This window comes from Engraulis encrasicolus, chromosome 20, assembly GCF_034702125.1.
Source record: "Engraulis encrasicolus isolate BLACKSEA-1 chromosome 20, IST_EnEncr_1.0, whole genome shotgun sequence".
NCBI lineage: Eukaryota > Metazoa > Chordata > Actinopteri > Clupeiformes > Engraulidae > Engraulis > Engraulis encrasicolus.
In genome coordinates, this window is record NC_085876.1 from 12,562,237 (window position 1) to 12,567,423 (window position 5,187).

The window sequence follows — 5,187 nt, forward strand, 5'->3', positions numbered from 1 at the left end:
GTTACAGTATCAAGCAAGCTCACCTCCAATCCTGTGAATGCCTGTGTGATTTGTAAGTCCCTGTCTGTGTGTGTCGTCTGCGGTCCTGGAGGTAAGCAAATATTGAAAGCTGCAGACAAGTCATTCACCCAGTTATGATGTCCAATCAAATTGTTTGAACCCGTTTCCCTTATGGACCATGATCGGAAGAAAATGGCACGGTATCAGTGCCAAACTTCGCTGAACTGTGCTGGGACTTGTGGCAGAGTTGTGACAAGCGAGGTACATGGAGTGGGTTGGTGACATTGATTCATGTAGGTTGAAATAGTTCTAGGCAGCGACTTTCTGTTCGCTGGAGACGAACGTTACAGGACTGAGGTTGAAAATTGTGCATATCCCAGGATAAGGTGCAGGACAAACGCTGACTGAGGATTTGGAGTAATGAGTCCGCACACTTAAAATTCTTTTTTCTTTGATTTAAACAAAAAAAAAAATCTGCCATAGAATAAAAAAATGAATCGAAGAAAAATGATTTTAAGTGTGCAGACTCATCACTCCAAACTTTCATAAAACGGTACCCATCAGTCACAGGTATGAGGTCTCTGTAGACTATATGCCACCGCTGTAGGCGAAGGCTTGGTTACACGTTGGCTATGTGGATGTTTTTAAAAACTGATTTTAAAAAAAAATCTGTTCAATTTAAATACTATAAGAATGGCATGTAGATTTTTTTTTAAAACACAGTGTGACAGGTGTGTTTTTGAAATCTCCACTTAAAACTCTGGTTTTAAAAAGTGAGTTGAACCAGAGGTTGGTATTCAAAACTACTTAACAGCACAAAATAGGCCAGCAGTGCGGTTACTGACCCCAACCACTCACTACACTGATTAAAAAAAGACATGCTAAACTGTTTTTTTTGCTAAACAGAGTTTTTATTACTGTAGGCCACCAGATTCTTGGCCAATTATCCCCTGTGGTGTGGCACGAGGCCAACTATTCTCCTATCCTCATAAAAGCAGACGCAACAAACTTAGTGATTTCTTAATAGCAGTTTAATGTGGATATGTTTACAATTGTATGCGTACAATTGATAAGGCATGTCATTCGATGTGACTAACAGGTTACGGAATCATTGTGATATACCAAGCCAAAAAGGGGACGTCATGCATTTGTCTTCACAGTAGCAGAAGAGGAATCCAAAATGTTCATTCCACAACAAAAGTGTCATGACACAACCAATGAAGTAGTTCTGAAATGATAGTTACATATAGAAAAAAATGTGTATTTATTGTACGTGTTTGTGTATTGACATGTTTTATTCAATGTTTTAAAATCCAACAATAAATGACCTGCTTATTGAATTGCATCACGTGGGAAGAGAGTTTTGATGATTTCCTCTGTAAGGTTGGCAGTTGCAGTTATCACAACGACCGACGTTTCAGTTACCAGTCTATGAAAATAAGTAAATAAATAAATTACAACACATGTGCTTATAATACATAACAAAAAACTTGAATAAAAAAACACACAAAAATATTCTCATTCTACTTGAAGTAGAACCGTTTCAGATTTCATCTCCAGCACTCAGATGAGTGAATAAGTTCAAGGCTGTTTAATTGTCAACTTTCCACTATGTGCTAGCCTTATCATGACTAGAATGCTATGTTATTCATAATTCCTTTAGCCACCTGGGACCTGGGTTTGGCCCTGTTTGTCATGGTGTGAGCTGTGCAAATCTGCACAGCGCACATGTGCACTGTGAGTGTGCAATCACAATACACAAACCAGAATGCATGCAACATCACAAACAAACCCTTTAACTTAAAGGGGTATGCCACTATTTTGGGGCTTAATACAGTTACAATCGTTGGCCAGGGTTCATAAAGGTGGTAAATTGTCTTATTTTTCATGTAAGCCGTTGTCTTGCTTTAAGACAAGTTAAAAGAGGGAGCATGTCGCTAAGCTAGTGAAAGTCAATATATCCGTGTAGCGTGCTACATGCTACAGTGATCCATTGACTTTCACTAGCTTAGCTATATACTCCCTCTTTTAACTTGTCTTAAATCAAGACAACGCTTAACATTAAATAAGACTCTTTACCACCTTTAAAGGTGCACTGTTTAATATTTTTAGTTTATTTCCAGAATCTATTCACAAATTTCACCTTTTTCACAAATACTTACCACCAATATCAAATTCTAAGAAATCATTATGACTGGGAAAATTGCACTTTTACATGAAAAGGGGGATGTCCTCAATCTTCCTCCATTTTGAATTTCCAGAAACACACATTTTTAGCTGCAAACCTTAATGTACATTTTCATACTAGTAAATATTAGTATATTATTTGGTAAATATTCATGAAAAGATCAAATTTGGCAATAGGTAGCACAGTTTCGATGAGTAGCATAGTTGCAATACCTTCTATGCTGTGGCCAACAGCATTAAGCTCAACCATCAGCATGTCCCATGGAATTACTACTGTGTGTTTGCCTGAAAGATGGAGTATGTAATGTTGTCTATTTTCAAAATTGAATGCCGTCCTTTCACAAGCTTGATCTTTTCATAAATACTTAGTAATAAACTTTTATTTGCTGGTCTGACCAAAGTGCAAAGTACCGGTAAGGTCATTCAAAATGGTGGACATGAAGATCCATGTGTATGAAGAGTGTACATTTCCAAGTGATAATACATAATTACATACTCATGGTGGTGGTAAATATTCATGAAAAGATAGTAGATGTGAATGGGCAGCATGTATTCTGGAAATAAACTATGGGAGAAAATTACATACACCACCTTTAAACCCACCCAATTGTGTCGTTGGAAATGCTCAATTTTCACTGGCTCCATAACCATGGAATGCCATTAAATTCATAATTGAATCCTAAAAGGGCGGCCTCTGTGATAACCTCATTGTCACCAAAATGGTAATGACCAAGTCCAAATTTGAGTGTTTTCAGCAAAGAGTGAATAGGCCCGTCGACGAGCCAATCTCCAGTAAGAAGCTACCTGAAGGGAAGGTGTAAAATCAACTTATTTCTAGAAATGATGAGTTGACAGGCCTTTTCAATCACAATCATAACAACGATGCTATGATAATGCAGAGAGTCTTAAGGGCTCTGCATACTTCACGTGCGCACTTTGTCGCGAGTGGCGCGAGAACCATTAATGACGTCATCACTTGCGACAGACTATTCATACTTCAAAAGCGCCTTGCTCGCATTGTCGGAAGTGCCCTCTGCTGTTCATGAGAGAAACGGCAGTATTTTTCGCAACTCGCAGCGTGAGTTCTACTGATGTAGGCCTATAAAATAGAAAGCCAAACACGGCTGCTGTAGGGCTACTGAACGTCTGACTTGTGACTTACCACATTGAAACATATATTTTTTGTTGTAGCCTACATTGCCAGATCATTCCAAGACCATGTGAGAGCATTGTTCTGGCGGCAGAATTTATAAATAGATCGCCGAACACAACGTGCTTCTGAACAAAGTAAACAATTGTTTCACTGAACAACATTTAAGAGAGAAGATAAAATAACTCTCTATGACATTTTATTATCCTCAAAATGATGCAGGATCCATTCTGTAGTAGCCTACAGTAGTTGTAGCCTCTCTTCGCAACTCCTGCTTTGTCTGCCTACCTGCATGGTCGCTGGTGGCGCACGACAAGTTAGAAAAATCCTCGTGTGCACGACGTTGCGACACGCGCCGAGTTTTGAGCTTACGACGGGGGGCGTGTCGAAATTTTAGGTCACGTGACGGCGCGCGCCATCGTCGTGAGTGAAGTATGAAGGAGACTAGCGCCACTCACGACAAGTATGAATCCCCCTTTAAGTATCCGATTGAGACTTGATCATACCCATTTTGTTGAAAACAAGATATAGTTACAGTACACTTCAGTAGATAGCCCTACAATACTATTTCTAATAAATAGAAAATAGTTAGCCAAACACATCAACCACACAAACTCACTCGTATGCAGTTCTGAGGTACTTTTCTCCAACTGCTTTGCTGATCTGATCCATGGTCTCACTATACATGTGCAAGACATCGTGCACCCACTGGTGAGCCTCCACACCTGTTCAGAGAGCAAGTTTAAAACCCCCATCTTAATGCAGCGTTACAGTCAAATATGACCATTTTCAGACCTCTTCTTCAAATCATTACTTTATTTTTCATCACACACGAATGAGAATTCATGATATCCTATGCACATAAAGGAGAAAAGAGAGGATACTCACTGATGGCAAGTGCAGCCAAGATAGCGGAGACGATCAACAGCTTGTCCATCACAAAACCCCTGTGGCACACTGAAAAGCTTTTAACACACAAAATGCCATATAGTACATGCACTTAATCATTTCATTTCATTTCATTTCTCTCTCTCTCTCTCTCTCTCTCTCTCTCTCTCTCTCTCTCTCTCTCTCTCTCTCTCTCTCTCTCTCTCTCTCTCTCACTCTCACACACACGCACGTTCAAGCAGTTCGTTTCCATTAATCACTGCCTTGAGGATAAATGGGAGTGGTATATACAGACTGAATTTATCATTGTTGACCATAGATCCATGTTCATCATAGATAAATCTTACATTTCTGAAAAAAAATACTGAGGACATGACCTCTGTGTCCTCCATAGTTACAGCCATGCGTCCAAGAACACTGCAAAGTTGCATGTAAGGAAAGCGGCAAAACTGCTCAACATTAACATCTACATCACAATATTGACACGCTTCATCAAAATCTGTTCATAACTTTTTGAATTATCCTGCTGACAGACAAAGAAACCAACAAGACCGAAAACACAACCTCTTTGGCAGAGGTAATCATAATCAAATAAAATAAAAAAAAATAGTGTACCTCAGAGCGTTGTGGAGTAACTGAGAGCCGTCTGTGGTGTCTATCCTGTAGGTGCAGTGCTAATGCTGTGGTCAGATCCACTGAAGTCACGACATCTGTAAAGAACTCAACAGGCATAGAGGGTAAAGTGCATCCATGTCACACACACACACACACACACACACACACACAGGCCAGCTATGGTTCTACAGGCCAGGGGTGCATTTCTGGAAACCATATTTGCTAACTTTGTGAGCTACTTCATTGTTTGCAATGCAATTTCCCATTGACCTACCCAAGTTGCTAACTGCTAACAACTACGCTTTTGAGAAACGCACCCCAGAAAGGAAAATCAATACAAGCAGGAC

The 5,187-nt window shown here is 39.7% G+C and overlaps 1 long non-coding RNA gene across 2 annotated transcripts; it reads right to left on the minus strand.

Annotated features, from left to right (window-relative positions):
* Positions 1–1,013: 1,013 nt before the first annotated feature.
* LOC134436282 (uncharacterized) lies at positions 1,014–4,984 on the minus strand. Of its 2 annotated transcripts, XR_010032182.1 has the most exons (5): positions 4,841–4,984; positions 4,226–4,302; positions 3,957–4,062; positions 1,329–1,429; positions 1,014–1,228 (listed from the first exon to the last, which is right to left on the minus strand). It is a non-coding gene; the product is annotated as an uncharacterized LOC134436282 (long non-coding RNA). The 2 variants fall into 2 exon arrangements; XR_010032181.1 differs by having other exon boundaries at positions 1,014–1,429; positions 4,841–4,981.
* Positions 4,985–5,187: the final 203 nt, after the last annotated feature.